This window comes from Gymnogyps californianus, chromosome 1 (genome assembly GCF_018139145.2).
Source record: "Gymnogyps californianus isolate 813 chromosome 1, ASM1813914v2, whole genome shotgun sequence".
Taxonomy (NCBI): Eukaryota; Metazoa; Chordata; class Aves; order Accipitriformes; family Cathartidae; genus Gymnogyps; species Gymnogyps californianus.
In genome coordinates this window covers 1,685,907-1,704,080 of record NC_059471.1, presented here as the reverse complement: position 1 = coordinate 1,704,080, position 18,174 = coordinate 1,685,907, and the positions used below count along the sequence as shown (strand labels likewise).

Sequence of the window (18,174 nt, the reverse complement as noted above, 5' to 3'; positions counted from 1 at the left end):
GGGGCCAAAGGTAGCACGTGGACACATTTTGAATGGTACACCATAGGTTTAGGAGCCGGGCACGAGGGTATCTGGAGAGAGATGACAGCTCTCACTGTGTCCTAACTCCAGCAGAAGCCAGGAGGCTCTCTCCAGCAGCGACCCGTGATACCCTCTAATAAAACCATCATTAACGTCTACCTGCAGAGAAGGTCTCCAGTTGCTGTTAGGTTTCTACTGACATAATTAACGGTGAGAGGAGGGAAAAGAAGATGCTATTATGCTTTCAAAGCTGCCAAATCCTGAACTGGCCTACAGAGAACGTCAGACAACTTCACGGCACAAACATCTTTTAAAATACAAATTACAATAGAAGACATCAGTATGTCATTATACACATATAACTATTTAGGAAACCAAAAAAGGCTTTTTGTTAAGCTGAGGAGCTTCAGATTTATTCCACCGTTCTCCCTCATCTAAGGACTCAAAATCTTCTGTGAGCTCTGATGTTCAACAGTGCGAAATGTGGAGATTTTCATATGCAGCTGGATATTTGCATGTTTAAAAAACATTTCTACAGTGGGTTATTGTTAGCAAGTCCCACAGTCAACTGTTATAATACACACTGTCACACAAAGGAAACGAAGGCAGTATGGGAGGTACCACACTGGGCAACTGTTGGCTCTTTAATGACAAGTATTAGCAAGTTTGGATGGAAACCCAGTCCAACATTCTTTTTATAGAGCAGTTAATGTGATAATATCTAAGACAGAAGGAAACTTTATACGGACAGAGGGAAATCTTAATTCACAAACAAACCAGAGGCAATTATCAAAATTATAGCAATGGTATTCTTTTTTTGCAGTCAAGCATAACTATGAAAGGTCTATTTAAAAAAAAAACTTAGCCTACGATTTGCGTTTCAATCACTTTTCAAACTTCTGTGTGGAGAATAGATGGCTAAAAACTACCATATACTGAAATACGCTCATAAATGTTATAATGTAGGGATTCCATGTACAAAACCCAGGCAATGCTGCAAGGTCTGTGTTTTTTTCCTATTAGCCTGTACGAAATGGGTGAAGATGTAGGGGAAAAGAAAAACCATCAGTGCCACCTGCGATGCCGTTTACAAAACTTCCATTACGTTCACGTGCTGCTGAAGTACCGCACAACGGGCAAATCCAAGGTTCTTGAGAATAGATCCTGTCTGAGGTTTACCAAGGGTGCTCACAGCTTCCAGCAAATCCTCTGGATATCGTTACTGCAAATCTAACCATACCAAGTTATCACATCCACATGTTAAAAAGAACATTTCTCTATTAAAATATATGTAAAGTTCTGGCCAATTGCTTTACAACTTCATTGCTTATAATTGTACAGGGCTCTTGCTCTTCAAGCCCAATCACTGTATTTCACCCTAAACTCTAATTATACAATCTAGCACGAAAAAGCCAGAGATAGAGACCCTTTAACAAGCTTAGGCAAAAATCAAAGGCCCACAAAGGGCTAAATCAAAAGCTGGCTCCCACCAACTCTATTCTTTGTGCAGTCAACCAAGACTAATTAATGCTTTTAATGTCAGTTTACCCCTTTTGGCACTATAAATCAGAACACGCAGCTTTTATGAGTTAACAAAAGAATCTGTGAAAGGTGTAGCTTATTAACCAAACTCACAAATTCAAATGCACTTAATCAGAAACAGGTATATTTAGCAGCATTGTACTCGACGAGCAGAATTATCTGCAGGCTGTACACAGAGAACATTCATTTATCAATACAAACAAGGCTGGCACACCGGGAAGAGGTGGTAAATTATACATCTGAAAGAAAGGCCACTGCTTCCAGCACGGCTTTTGAGAGAGCAAAAATGTGGAGCAAACACTGTGGGAAGGCGCTACAGAAAGGTGTAGGGAACATACTGGATGTTTCCCTATAATCTCTTCTCAGCCACAGAGACTGCAAGAACTGAGCACGCTATTGCACTTCTTCAGCAGGAATAGAAAATCTGTCCTCAAGTAGATCTCCTACCATCGCCCACTTGGCTAGGCCCTTCAGCAGCTTCTCTGTACCATGCTGCGCTCGTTTCGATGCATCATTTGAAGAGTTCTCATTAGGTTTTTGCTTCTTCCCCTCGTCAGGAAACACAGATCTCCATTTTTGTGTTGCTTCTGAAATCCATTTTGCTCTCTGTGCAGCAGCCAATTGGGACTTTCGCTTTGGAAGTCTCCTGGACATCAGTCTGGCCTCTAAGAGAAGCAGCTATCACAGGGCTACAAAAAGATACCCACATGGTAAACCTCAGTCCAAAAAGAAGTCAAGGCCACAAAGCTTTCAAGATACATACTTTGTTTTTTTAAGAAGAGATGTAGATACGACTCACATCCTAGACTCAGAGAAAGAAAAGAGACCCTAACTGCATCTTTCTGGCTGAGTAGACAGACAAAAAGTATTTTGGTCCACTCTCCACATACCTTAGGGCAATATCTGCAGCACACTTTAATATACCACATAAGCTTATAGATCAAAAGTAGAAAGTCAGTCCAGAGCATCTTGAAAAGTCTGGTGTCAGAGATCCTGTCTGCTGCTTATGTCCATAAATCTTATTAAAACCTTCCTTTGTTTTTAAATCAGTTTTTGACAGTTGATTTTTTTTCCTTGTTATGGGAAATGTCATCTCCCTAACGATGTCTCACTCCTCTAACAATTACTGTATATCAGCAGTATTCAGCCATAAAGAATCACGAAGCCGCTTTGTCAATAAAATAGTTCCTCTACGCCCCAAACTAATCATCGTGAGATGTTCAGGCTGACGTTCCTATCCTGACGCTCGATTACAACGAATCCCTGTGGCACAGCATTCATCACGCACCACAGACAGGCAAAGGACACCGCAGGTTTCATCGGGAGAGCTGCAGTGGGTAGGGTGGGGAGTGACACAGCCCAGGCTGGGGACCCGCAGTCACAGTTGGTGTGTGTGTGTGATTAGCTGGTGACTCTGACCGCCACGATATACTGAGGCGAAAACATTAAAAGAGGGGGTTTTTTTAAGGGAGTAGACCTGACTAAGAGAAGTGTTTGCAAGAATGCTACTTAGGATGAAATGCTGGGTTATTAATCTTTATAAATTCATCATCTTATGCAAGGAAGAAGTTTCCCTATGTGATATGTTACAGCATATTTAGGTACATCATGGAGGGGGTTTCCTTTCACTGATACATCCAGCATTGCAGTAGTGTCCACAAAGGAATAAAAAAACTTCTCAGGAAGTGAAAATTCCCATGAAGCAAGGATGGGCAAAGTAATTACAGATCCCAAAACCTTCCAAACCCTATAATAGTTGTGACTGGCATGGGAGAGAGGGAAGAAAGGGAATCTAACCAAAATCCAACACCATGTGGGACTTGGAACTGTCTCAGCTGAGGTACATTTAAGAGAGCCTTGCTGCTCCATGACTGTCAGACTGTGTGTAAAGATGAAGGAGATACAGCTTAAGAGAAAGAAGAGTACCTACATTCTCCACTATGGACCAAGAGCGTCCACGTTCCTGTTTCTTCCAATATACGGCAAGAGGTTGCTGGGCAAAACCGAAAGGAACAAGAACAGAAGAAACACGTTGGAGGGTTCTGCTCTCGAGGCAGCCGTTCCCGCTCGCTGTAAGAGCATCCTTAGGAAATGCCCAAGCATGTCACACACTCAGCACAGATTTGGTGATGCAGTATGGTGGAAAACAGCGGTCCTCTGACTTGCCCTCACAATCAAACCGATTACAGCCCACAGACAACAGCAAGCTTTTTCTTCCCTCAAGCCCACCATCTGAATCAGAAAACCAGCAACCTCAAGCTAAGAGTGTCAGCCATTCTCTCACCAGCTACTAGCTTCAGCTCTTAGAATGTAAGACTGAAATATCTCCAAATTAAAGAGCTCTGAAGCAACAGGCAACATTCCCAAGCCCCAGTTTATGCTCCATCTACTTACACACTACTGCAGTGTAGATACAGTCACACCAAGTCGTGTGGATGAGCTGCACGCTCCTAACTCAGAGGCGTGCTCGTAGACACAGCTGTGTCATGGAGCACACGGAAATAAACAGGCTAAAAACCCACAACATGTCCGCACTAGATAGAAGGCTATGTTTTAAAACTTTGTTAATGTTCTAATATGATGTATTTCCCTCCTCTAAACATGATCCAAAGGAAAGAAGGGAACATGAACCACTGTCCTTGGTACCACCATCATTAGACTCCACCAGGAACAAGGGACAGGGATCTCCTTTCACTCTTAAATAATCATATGATGTCTCATAGGATCCTGAGACCTACATAGAATAACAGAATCATAGAATGGTTTGGGTTGGAAGGGACCTTCAAAGACCATCTAGTCCAACCCCCCTGCCATGGGCAGGAACACCTTCCACTAGATCAGGTTGCTCAAAGCCCCATCCAACCTGACTTTGAACACTTCCAATGATGGGGCACCCATAACTTCTCTGAGCAACCTCTTCCAGTGTCTCACCACCCTCATCGTAAAACACTTCTTCCTTATGTCCAATCTAAACCTACTCTCCTTCAGTTTAAAATCATTACCCCTTGTCCTGTCACTACAGGCCTTGGTGAAAAGTCTCTGTGAAAGGCCACAATAAGGTCTCCCCGGAGCCCTCTCTTCTCCAGGCTGAACAACCCCAACTCTCTCAGCCTTTCTCCACAGCAGAGGTGTTCCAGCCCTCTGACCATTCTGGTGGCCTCCTCTGGACCCGCTCCAACAGGTCCATGTCTGTCTTGTACTGGAGACCCCAGAGCTGGATGCAGTACATAACTTGGCTTGACAGAAATCACTTTCCATATCATATGTTCCCTGAAAGGAAATTTATTCTCCAAAACAGAGCTGGCAATTCAAGAAAACTTAGGATCTGTGAACAAAGGATTTGCTTATGCACTAAAAAAATTCACTAAGTGAGATACCCGTGCCCCAACAGCAGAGAAGTGTCCATCACCTGCTGGAGTGAAGATGCTTCACTTCATCTCTGGATTTGGCACATTCCCAGCCCAATGAAGACCACCAAATGGACCCCACCAAACTGGCGTAAATGGTCAGGAGACTAAAGATCAGAAATTCTCCGTATGAGTTCAGAAACGCTGAGGTAAAGGGAGCAAATATATACAGTCCAGGCCCAGTTAACCACATGCCAAATTCCATTCACACACACTGTATAAAAACCAGCCTAATGTAAAAGCACATTTAAAAATATTTACATCACACCAAACCATTACACAGATAAGAGAGGTATTTTTAGATACACATGGATTTTACACACACACAGGGATTAACTATTTAATTGCTGGAGTTCCACTTCGGATTTGGGGGAGTGGGGTACTTCCCGAGCAGGAAATAACCTAACCTAAGTAAACTAAGTTAAGAGGTTGGGCACACACACACATTCAAGAGTTTAACTCAATTTCTTCCGCCTTTTGATTTCTGAACACTGTTTACCACCACGAGTCTAAAAGGGGGAGGTTCAATCCAAGATAAAGACACCTGAAAAGTAAATGGCTGAAGTGGCTGATGGAGATCCTAAGCAGAGCAGTCACAGCCTGGAGAGCAACGCTGATGGACTTGAAGACAACAGCTAGTAGCTAGTCAGCCAAATCTTCCCAGGCTCCATCAATTCCATTCTCAAGACCTCCAGGAACCAGGTGGAAGCTCAGTCACCTGGCACACACAAAGCTTAAACTTAAGGTTCTTAATCTTAAGTTTATTGGACCAGGAGCCAAGAGAGGAGTCTGCCTACAGACTCCTCCAAGATTGGACCAATCTTAAGAATTGGACCAGGAGCCCCTTGGACCAGAAGCTCTCTTTCTCATGCAAAGCCAACACTTAACAACATATTCTCATTTGAAAAAACATCTTGTCTTCTAGATCTCCCATCAGTGCTAGTCCCACTTCTCCAGTCTAAGCAACTCAGCCCCGACCTCTGGTTTCTCCCTACCTCACAACCCATCAAATGCACACCCTTGGCTTTGCCTCTCTCCTTTCTGCAGCCCTGGACCTCTGTTTCTCAGGCTCAGAAAAAGCAGCATAGCCCCAACTGTGTCTCCTACTGTTGCTTCAACTTGGAGTTATGGGGGGCAGTGTGCAGAAAAAGAGGACAGGAGCAGCATAAAGGTCCTTTTTTTTTTTTCTTTATCCTTTTTTCTAGCATGATATTCAACAAAAAGGGGAAGAGGGAGATGGAAAGGGGCCCATCGTTGTTGCTTCAAGACTGGCACAAGCAAGGAGGAAGCAAAGCTTTTCTGAAATGCTTGGTACTTTCCGTCCCATCCCACCTAAGACAGGTTGAGTTGCTGAGGGTGGGATGAGGAAGAAACAACAGCCTGATTTTGTCCGTACCCAAAGAGCAGGCATCTAATCAGGGCAGGTTTTTCCTAAAGCAGGGCTGGAGCGCTTCTACGTGCTAAAATATTAGAAGGATAAGGGTCACAGTATACCTAAGTGTTTGATCCCGGTGCAGTGCCCTGGATCCAAGAGCAGAGAGCACCCATCGGCACTGCTGGTGTCAGTCTGCATCTGGTTTTTAGCAAATCTGACTTCAGTGGGAGCAGAACGCTCAGTGGGTATCCTGGCAGCTGACATTTAAAGTTCATGTTACTAAGCAAGCAGCAAAACATATAAAAGAGAAGGGAAAAAAAAAAAAAAGTCAACCCTGTTTTTTCCGTACTCCTGCACAAGAGCAGCTGGATGGGGTCAGACTGACCCTTCAGCTATCCCAGTGTCTTCGCTGCAGCAACAACCAAGTGTGAATACCTAGGGGAAAATTTAAGCACAGGGCAGGCGTACAGCGACATTTGCCCAGCATACTTTCCAGCCCATAACCATGTGCAGCACAGGGATTTCCTGAAGTGGTACGTCCATATTTAATAGCTAGCTGTATATCATGTTACACCACTATAATAACATATTTGATTTTCTTATACATAAATGCTTAAAGGGCTTGACCTGTTCAGGTCTCATAATGTTAGGCACCATATACAAAAACAAATAATTAAGATAGAACCTGCTCCAACCAATTACAGACCACATTACACTGCAAAGTTTATATTTTAAAAAATGGTTTCTAGCTTTCTTTTATGAAAGGCTGCAACATAAACTATTAGAAAATCTTTTGCCTGTCTACAGACAAATGACAGAAATTTACACCAGGAATCATGCCTTTGCCAACCCAGTGATTTGGACGCAGCTAGTGAACACAAGCAGTACTTTTTGCCTTCTTTTTAATATAAAACAAAAATAAATTATTTACTAAGACGATATTAGGACTAATAAACACTAAAAAAAACCTAACTCTCACAATTCTTTACAGGAGCAGCACATACCTACTGTGTGTTCTACTCCAGTCTGCTGATTACTTCAGGTTTATTAACTTTAAAAATCAACACAATAAAATACACCAGACATACAGCGTTGCTGGAGTTTCAGCTCATGCATTTCTTGACCAGAAATTACTTGCTTAGTTTAAAATGTAATGTGATTCTGGACCAAAGTTCATTTAATATAAACAAGGGTCCAACCCATACCAAACACCAACACTTGTTAATCAACATTTGCAACCTCCGTGGCATCCAAAGCTTTTCTGTCTGTGGAGGGAGTAGGGAAAAAGGTTTTTGGAGGACTATCTAAACTCAAGCGCTACAACTGAAGGGCACACATAAAACATGAATTGATACCTCTTGGATACGAGCTTCCTTCGGATGGAGACAATCCGGAGAGGAGTCTGCCTACGGCTGCAGGGCAGTGAGTCTTCACAGCATTCCACAGCTCTGCAGCAGCAACCAACAGAGAGAAAGAGAGAGACCCGTGAGGCTCCGCGGGCAAACCTGTCGGACAGAAAACACGGCTCTTTCTAGCAAAGAGTGGTCTTTATCTGCACTGGAGCAAAAGGAGGAATGGGTATATCTAAGAAATGCGGTCAAAAAAGGAGGAGCGATGGAGATGCAGGATAAGAGGAGGAGAAGGAAGGGATATGGGAGCCGGCTACAAGACCAGCAGTTGCAAAAAAGACAGCGTGCTGTGAATGGTCTGCCCCTCAGGCTTCCTACCTGCTGTCGTTAAACAAATAGATAAGCATATTTACTGCACCTCTCCTACAAATAAATATCTCGATTTGCCTTCCCCTAAAAATACCAAGGATACATTTTTCCATCAGCACAGGTATAGGGAGAAAGACAGCAAAAATTCAACATCTGCACCTTCAAATCAAGACACAAAATCTTTCTGCAGCTATACGCTACAGCTCAATGACTCTGGGTGGAAGACTCACATGGCGCGTCTTGCACAAAGTCTACATCAACTATGCTTTGCCTACGCTCTGCTCAAGAATTGCATATGAACTAGAAACAAACAGCATCAGGAGCAGATGAAATCAGAACTAGGATCTTCTCAGCTTTCAGAAGGGAGAAAACAAAGTTCAAGTTTTCATTTAAATACTTGTTAACCAGCTATTTGTCAGGATTTGGGACTAAAAAGGCCAAACAAAGTTTTACACGTTACTCCTACGCCCTCCCTTCCCAGCTGACACAAAAGCTCAGAGAACTGAAAACAAAATACCTCAAAATAAAGTACAGCACACAAAAAAAGCTCAAGCAGCTCCACATGCTTTATACATTACAGAGAAGAACAGAAAACCTACTGTTCACAAATCAGGACCAGTGCTCCTTATAACAGCTGTTTATTTTAATCAACCAAGTACCAAAAGGTTTACATTAAATATTTTTTCATTGCTTCTAACCACTGATCCGGTATTAGTTTACATTCACTCAAAAAACACTCTCAGGGAGAAAACAGGACGCAGAAAATGTCGAAGCCAGTAAACCAACTGAGAGTTTCTCTGGGAGTGCCAATCCATCCCACCTTTCCCTGCAGTGTTACACGAAGAGGCCCTTCAAGCCCAGCAAAGGAAACAGCATGAAATCGGAAATGAACAGGAAAAAAAAAAAAAAGATAAATCTTCATTTTTACTGAAGTTCCCGGAATCGCCTACTGCAGGAAGCCACCACCATACCATCCAAGATGGCATCCTTAGAGAGAAGTCAAAACCCACCCTGCTGATGCTCAAACATCCAGATAATCCCAACGCTGTTGCTACCGAGAGTGTGAGCACATTCAGGGAAACGGCTCAGTAACATTTCCACCTGTTGTACGGGTGCTTGACTTCTGTATTTCCACCTTATAATAAGCATATTCATTGCTTGGAATTTAATCCTGTTTTAGGCTTTTTGACTTGCCTTTACGGTCCCCCAGTTTAAAGACATAACAACTCTAAAATATATAAGCAAACATCTTGAGGAGAGAGAGGAAAGCGTAAGTGAATTCCAGCAGAAACGACGACTTGACAAATCTCATCACATCAAGCTCTGCAGTGGCAAATTAGTCTCTCTTTGAGCACATTCTGTACTCAAAGTAGCCTCAGTGCTTCGGGAGGTACCAAATATAACACAGCCCCGTTTTAACTTCCTTCCAGGAATACACACAGTCATTTATCAAGACGACGTGGGCTGCAGTTTCAGTTCCAACAGCTTCAGTAACATTTTGTAAAATTAAACAAATGACTCCTTTTGTGGCAAGAAAGAAGCAGAAAATAATCTGGGTCCAAGCAAATGGGGGAGAAAACCACCTCCCCCAAGTCTTCCTCCACCCTTTAGCAATTTTACGAAAAGCACGCCTTGCCGGCTACACCAGGCTCAGCATCAACCATGGGATCAACGATCCTTCTTTCCACTGCTTTTACACCTCGAATCTCGATGCCTTTGCCGTTACTATTTGTGCTGGTTTTGTCTGGGATAGAGTTAATTTTCTTCATAGTAGCTGGTATGGGGCTGTGTTTTGGATTTGTGCTGAAAACAGTGTCGATAATTCAGGGATGTTTTAGTTACTGCTGAGCAGCGCTTACATAGAGTCAAGGCCTTTGCTGCTCCTCACCCCACCAGCGAGGAGGCTGGGGGTGCACGAGGAGTTGGGAGGGGACACAGCCGGGAGAGCTGACCCCAACTGACCCAAGGGATATTCCATACCATAGGACGTCATGCTCAGCATATAAAGCTGGAGGAAGAAGGAGGAAGGGGGGGGGACATTGGGAGTGATGGCGTTTGTCTTCCCAAGTCACCGTTACGCGTGATGGAGCCCTGCTGTCCTGGCGATGGCTGAACACCTGCCTGCCGATGGGAAGGAGTGAATGGATTCCTTGTTTTGCTTTGCTTGCGCGCGCGGCCTTTGCTTTACTTATCAAACTGTCTTTATCTCAATCCATGAGTTTTCTCACTTTTTTTTTTCCGATTCTCCTCCCCATCCCACTGGGAGCGGGGAGGAGTGAGCAAGCAGCTGCATGGTGCTTAGTTGCTGGCTGGGGTTAAACCACGACACTATTTCATTTAGTAGAGCTGGCTTAATAGCTAAATTTGCTTCAAGTCCAAGTTTTGGCACATTTTTACATCTTTACACTTGTACGGCCAAGGAAGTCATTAAGCTCTGCTTAGCAAATACTAAAGGTTCCCCGTACGTGTCCAACACCACTGCGTGTGCTGAATACACGAGGGTTTCCAGGCACCACCTCAATTTAGCAGGAGGACAGTATCGCAGCAACCTTTAATGCCGGGGGATTATCAGAAAGTTCACCTTTTTGTTCGTTCTCTAGCTGCTAAAGAGACAGAGAGAAGTACTGTACCCGCCTCCCATTAACCTTGTCGGTGGGATCTTTCTTTAGCTGCAACAGCATCAATACCTTCTTGTATTGTGCTGCCACACAGACACTCAGTAGAATCACCCTTTTGGGGGGGGGGTTGGCCCCTTTTCTGTTTTTTCTTGACCAGAAGTCAAAACGATTAGGTTCATAATAACTGGATGCTGCTACTGGAGAGAGAAGTTGTGATGAGCTGCATGGAGACGGAGGTTATCCAACTGCCTACACACACACATCACTGCCCTCAGTCACCATTCAAAAAACAGCCGTAAATGGGCAGAATTTAAGAGAAATCATTCAAATGAGTAGGAACACAAAAGAAATCCAGTTTCACATGGAGCTTTCTCTTAACTTCAGTGCATGAGAAGGTGCAAGACGTAAATGTAAGGGAAGCTGTGTCACTGTGCTCTCTTGCTTCGTGCCATATCCCCATCTCCTACCCCTCTTCAGCTGGAGTCCTGGACTGCCACGTTCTCTAACCACAGCAATGCCATACACACGCAAAATTTAGACATATTTGCAGAAATGCAGTAAGTCCCAATCAAGGCCTTCAAGTAAAAGTATGAAGACATTCATTAGAGAATGAGAAAAACAAAATATATTTTAAAGAGGGAAAACATGACACGTGAGGAGGTATTAATTTAGAAAATTTAGGGAAATAGCACAACACTGGGAAGTTCTGCTGGCATGACCACGTTCATCAAGAGCGTGATCTCGGATTAACCCCACAATGCCATCAAAGCCCCGCCATTTAGCACGCCGGTGCAGCTCTACCAGCACACCTTGCTTCTCTGAAACCAGCGGGAGAGGAGCAGCAGCTGGAAAAACCTCAGCCTCTTGCGGAAAGCTGAATAAATCTGCAGAAGTCACCTCCATGCAGGACAGGAGCAGGTAGAAAGGGAAGAGAAAAGCTTGCCTCTTGGTAGATTAACAACAAAAAAAAGCAAGCAAAGGGAATAAACTCATTTTAGTGCTGAAGACTATCAGGCATACAACGTATCTAGGGTGGACATCTAAATTGTAACATGGCATTTTTAATAACCAACCTAAAAATTCTGGGCAATGTGTTAAAAGTCCTTCAGTACACACCTGAAGAAACTATGTGCCACTCCCTGAAGAGCTAGCTGGAGCTTTCATGTGAAGCATCTAGAAGTCCACAGGAACAGTTATCCAGCACACGAGTCCCTATCAAGTAAATATTATTACTGCTTCCTTGGGGAAGAGCATTAGGGAAGAAGAGGGATCTCCTCTTCAGTGTTAATATTCTTTTTTTCCTGGTTGTCTCTAAGTCTAAACCAGGTTCATTGCTCCACCTATTAAAAGAACCGAGAAAGAAAAGGGAGCGGGGAACGAAGACTTCAAGAATACAGAAAAAACAACCCTGCCTTCCCCGCGAGAGGCAGGGTGCCTTTTCCCCCTCCTGCCACCCCGGCGGTCTCTTGCAGGCTCAGTTGCAGAGCTGACGGAGGTATCGCCATCATCCCTTGGTACCACGGGAAGCTAAATGCTGATCTCACACCGGCAAGCTCAAGCAAGGCAAACACCGATGGAAAGCTGGAATCCACCTTCTTTACTAAAGGTAGAGCACCAGCTCCCCCGGTTATTGAGCTGACAACGTTACCATAGGTAGGATTGCCTGAAAAAATTACAGTTTTTCCTAAAATTAAATATGGAAAGAAAAAAAGGAGAAATATTCACTAGCTAGAAAAGTCTTTCATGCTTGGCAAGTATCATTGCTCTTTTTATTTTAAAGTTATGATCTGGATATTAGAGGGTCTGGAAGAGATGCTGGAACCGTCATCCACTCACCCACCAGGCATCCCCCTCTACGAGCAGCGGCACTGCCAGCCACAAACAGCTGAGATGTATGAAGAAGGTGCTTGGATGCCTTATCAAGTTGGGAGGTGCTTGTTTTTTGAGAGATACGGAATGTTGCTATACCTTCTCTCTTCAGTCCTCACAGATTTTTGCCTTCTTTGCTTGAACACCAGATTTTTGCAACTGCAAGTGGAAAACCATCTCAGTTGAGAGTCAAAGACTCTTCCAGCTCCTGCTTACTACTTTTGACTTACTACCAACCCTTGTCAACTCCTTCTTTTCTAGAGCCAAAGTTGCCCCAACTTGCTGAATAAATTCATTAATTCACGTAGAATACATTTTGCACAAGTTTCCCATTAACTTCTAATTTCCTAATTATTAGATTACATGCTCTAGCCTTTAAAGCAATTTACCTCTACCAAGTTGAGCAAAGAAACCTAACAGGGTTCCTCCAGCCTACTCCATAATGACGTCCTCCCTCCCCTCCCACTTTCTTCTTGGTGTGAAAAAGTTTAAATCCCGTAACATTTCCTTATAAGATCACTGCAGCTCTTTAGTACGAAAACTTGTTCTGTAATATCTTCATCAACTACATGTGGTATTTCAAGCAGCGAAACAATATTTTTCATTTTAATTCTATCCTCCCCTCCTATGACCAAAACTTAGTTTGCTGCTTTTGTTTTAGTACCTACACCATTATGATGATCTTAATACAATTATTCTTCTTTAATTCCCCTTTTTTATCCTTTTGTTCTTCTTTCTGTAAAACTGGACTGCAGCGGTAGGAGCTGGGTACACAGATTATAAAATAGATTAAGAATTAATTAGAATGTGGTGATTAAAAAACCTGCCTTGGTAGATTGCAGATTGTTATGATAAAATAGTGTTAGCATAATTCATTTAAAAATACACTCCACAACTACTTATCAAATGAAGATAAAAACATTCACTAAGCGTCTGACATGCTGGAGAGTAAAAATACAGCATTCTCCACTGAGAAAATAACTTTATTCAGTTGGACAGCACTGCAAAACTTTCCTCATGAGCCAATTTTCCGTCTCAAAAACCTTCCGTACCGCTTGAGTCCCTTGAATTGCACAGCCATCCATCAGGACATTCACCGAGACTGGGATTTTTGAAGGAAGAGAAAAACATTAGCAGCTAAAATCCAACCGGACAAGGTCTAATGATGCTTGACTGGAGCCAGGCACCTTCCTTTAAATCCTGTTCCACAATGTTTTGTGTTTAACCCTCTGCGTATCCAAACCCAGCAAAATGGAAAGCAATCTTCTGGGCTCCAATAAATAAAATTAAATTGACTGAGATTAGAGAATAAACGTCCCTTGGGGCAGCAGGGAGGGCTGACATTGAGCGTGTGTAGCCTTGTACATCAGGCTTGTCCTTAAAACAAACACATTTCTAATTCCAGCAGGAAAAATTCTTCAAAAGTAGATGTTGAAGTTACTCACCTCCTGTTTTCTTCAATTTTTCAAAACTAATTGTTCAAGTATTGATTCTGGATTAGTTATGCTCCCTTGTGCAATTTATAAATTATAAGACACTTGGAGGTTTCTAAGTCACAGACGACTTTGTAATCAAAAGAAAACAATTTAATTATCTAAGATTAGTGTTAATTGAAGGAAATGAGTTACTGCACTACTGACAATACTCAACCTTCGGAAAGTTTCAGTACTAAAAAATTATATGCAGCCATCATCTTAAAAATAAAAATAAACCTTTTAGCGATAGCAGCCTCAGTTTGACCTTTACCTCTATTGAAAAAAAATAAACTCTAAGAAAAACACTCTAACACAAGCCTTCACAGCATTACAAAAGAGGGATTAATGAGAACATGACAGACAATCTATTCAGACATTAGGAAAAGCACTGACAGTGTTTCATTCTGAAAGTTAATTCAGACACCTTTACTCCCACAGTGAATATAATTAAAGGACTATAACTTAAAGGCAATAATAAAGGGTGTGGTATTGAGTTGGGAGCAAGGAGATACCACAGAGAGGATACCAGAGACATTTGTCATAGACCCTAACGCATTTAGTATCTAAACTAAAGAAGAATAGGGCAAAATGTTAATGAATATACACAGATTATCCAGAACGGAGCCGAGTTCAGTTCTTCTCAGGGCACACTAAAAAAAAAAAAAAAAACAAAAACAAACTCTGAGAAACCAGAGGTATTGGCAAAAAAAAAAAAATCAGATGAGATCCACCTGGAGGAATTGGAAGCTGAAACATCTGTGAAAATACCTAGCAGGAAATAAAGGCATGGAAAGAAATAATTCTGGAAGGCAGAAAACATGGCAGGAAACCACAGGGACATTACTGGCTGGAAGCGCCTTCCCGTCTTTCCTCCCCTCAAAAATTGCCAGTTGCCTTTGTACCAACATGACTGCTACGGAGCTGTACAGTGAACCAGATTAGTGAACTGATCTGGGTTAAAAATAACCTTTTTTGCTGTTCACTGATCTGGTTCGCCATATGGCCCCTCAGATAGTTGTACCAGCACAGTTAAGGGAGCCCAGCAATGGGAACAGGCAGCAGAGGAGGAGTGAAAACTCCCAAGAAAAATGCTTCACCCCGAAGGAAGAAAATACAAGATGCAGCCAAGAGAATTTGCACCGAGCGAAAAGGACAGCACAAGCAGAAATTCACTCCTGGTCTCCCCAAACGCCGCAGTGTGTTGGTGACGGTCAGGAGAGAAAGGCTACCGGGACTGCTTGCATCTCCTGAGCTTGCTCCTGCCAAGAGCTGGGCAAGCTAAGACCCATCCCTGACACTTGTTCTGTTCAGCTGGTGGAAGCAGGTTGGGGATCACCAGCGATGACTTTGGCCAGTCTGGAGGGGAGAGAGAGTTTTGGGGGGACGAGGGTGAAAAGGGACTGGAAGCAGCAAACTCCCCAGCCAGCACGGGAGCACGCACACGTGCTTCACTAGCAACGTCATGCACATCCATGAAAACTCAACGTCAAGATAGACAACGACTCAACATCTCAAGGCATGCAACGAGTTTCTAAAATTAAAGGGTTCTTTAAAGTCAAGAGTATTAAATATCACACAGAGCCACCTATTTTTTAAATACATACAGGATATAAGTGTGAACTAGAGATGTAAGAAAAGTGCGGAAGTCATTAAAACTGGCAAAGTTGGGAACCATCCTTCCTCCAGGAACATCCTGTTGTCTCGGCTTGCAAGACAGACAAGTGACTAACGTCGGTATTCATCTGCTGACTATCACCCCTGGCCACACCTCCCTTTTACATCATTTCTTCCACTATATTGTTAGAATTACTTTCCTGCTTGAAGGATGACGTATCAAGGCTATAAGGGCAGAATGAGATTAGGAAAAGCAGCAAATCCCATCCCCATTTTTACTTACCAGCTACCGATTTAAAAAAAAAAAAGTCTAATCCACTGGAAAACTGGAGGGGTTGCTTTTAGAGCCAAAGATCGGGAAAAGGACAACTGCTACTGAAATATCAGCAGCGTTTTGCCTGGCCAGCTCAGCTCCCTGCTGCTGTTGAGCTCTGGATTTCAGCGCCAGAGAGGATTCAGGTGCAGAGCTGGGAGCCGACACGGTGGCAGGATGGGTGGATTCAAGATATTTAAGTCAGCCACTCTAATCTGAACTCACATCAGCAGATAAGAGAGACTTAAACAAACAGAGTGAGATCTGTTTTGCTTTTATATTTATATCTATTTTTAAAAGACTAATTCTTATAAGGCCAGTCTTTCAAACATGCCGGTTTACAAAGAACTGTTGCTATATACCACATCTGCTGCATTTTGTAATCCAGAAAAATACACACCAGAGACAAATGCACTCATTCTTGATTTTAACTTCATTATGTTTACAACAGCAAATGGCATTATGTTCTAGTCTAGTTTATTAATCTACTTCAATTTATACAGTCCATCTTTTAAGAAAGGTTTTTCTTAAATCTCCAAACTCTATCAGAATATTAGGCTCAATACGCTGCCTAGTAGCAGAGTTTGGGGAGACAGGTGCTACCCTCAATAGAGGATAGAGGACTAAATTAAGGACCAATTATATAAGGTGGGGACACAGAAGTCCCCAGGACCAGACAGGACACATCCGAGGATGCTGAAGAAGGTGGCCAATATCAGTGCAAGGCCTTTCGATATCAAATTTGAAGGATGATGGCAATCACACCCTGATTGCCTCTGGCAGGGGGATGACCAGCTCTGTGTACGATGAGAGTGCAGTGGGTGGCACTTACCTCAACTATAGCAAGGTTTTCCACATGGTCTCCCACCATTTCCACGTGATCTCCCACCATTATATCCTTGTAATCTACCCGCTCCCTTCATAGCTCCCCAATTTGGCTACAAGGTGCATGTAAGATTTGCTGGCCTGTCAGACTGAAAAGGAGATTGTCCACGGCTCAAAGTTCAGCTGGTGGCGTGTGGCATCCCTCAGGGCTGATCATGGGACCAATACTTTTTAACAGCTTTCTCAACAACTTTGTAGACAGGATAGAAAATATTTTTAGCAAGTTTACAAAGCATATCAAATTAAGGCGAGTGGCTGATAAACTAGAGGAATCATTAACGTCTGGAGAGATCTTGTTACGCTGGAGAAATAAGCTAATGGGAAACTCATGGAGGTTCAGCAACGGCAATTGCAGAGTCCTGCACCTGGGATGGAGTAATCCCATGCAAGAGCATGCGGTGGGGAGCAGCTCTGCAGGAAAGGACCTGGGCTCCTGGCAGACAAGAACTGGCCTGTGAGTCAGCATGCCCTTGCAACAGTGAAGGCCAGCCACATCCTGGGTTTTACTGGCATGGGAAGTTATTATTCCCCTTGATTTGGTACTTCTGAAGTTTCATCTGAAATACTAGCTCTTGGAAACCAGCAATACTGGGCTCTCCAATACAAGAGAGAGTCCAACGGAGGGCCATCGAGAGGGTCAGGTGGCCAAAGCACATAAGGAAAGGCTGCAGGAGGTAGGTTTGTTCAGCTTGGAGAAGGTAAGGTTTTGCGGGTCCTTCTTGATGCCTGCAAGTACCTACAGAGAAGATGGAGCCAGACTCTTAGAGATGCACAGTGAGGCAAGAGGACCAAGTGCCAGCAAGGAGAATTCCAGCTGGGTGTAAAGTAGAAACAAGTTCAATATTGGCAGTTAAACAGCAGTGGAAGGGGTGCCCAGAGAGGAGGTGCAATCTCCATCCTTGGAAGTCGCCCCAACTCAAAGCCCTGAGCAACCTCACCTAACTTTCAAGCTAGCATCAAAAAATTAGCCCCTTGCTTTGAGCAAGAGGTTGGATTAGATGCTCTCCAGAACACCTGTCCCAGTTAAATTATTCTATGGTTCTATGAACATAGATTTTAACTTTCTTATTTATTAAATTAGTATTAAAGCAGCAGATGGTGAAACAAATAGGTTATTTCTTATTTGCACAATCCTCCAGGATTTCAAAGGGCAGAGTTCATCCTCTAGCACATTAAACATTGTTTACCATCATTTCAAACATGCAACTTCCAAAGTGGAAAATCATCATCTATCAAATCTCTAAATATTAAGAGATCATTGCCAAGAGTTTATGAAAAACTGGAGGCCCTAACGTTAAATGTTAACCTTTGATTTACCCTTGAAAAATGCAATATTT

At 43.0% G+C, this 18,174-nt stretch overlaps 1 protein-coding gene across 1 annotated transcript in view; it reads right to left on the bottom strand.

The window, feature by feature from the left end:
• The window catches only part of FAM168A (family with sequence similarity 168 member A), a 214,454-nt gene that overhangs the window by 150,620 nt on the left and 45,660 nt on the right, over positions 1-18,174 (bottom strand). The window contains exon 2 of the mRNA XM_050915401.1: positions 7,701-7,850. The gene's annotated coding sequence lies outside the window, so the exon portion shown is untranslated. The remainder of the gene's footprint in view (positions 1-7,700; positions 7,851-18,174) is intronic.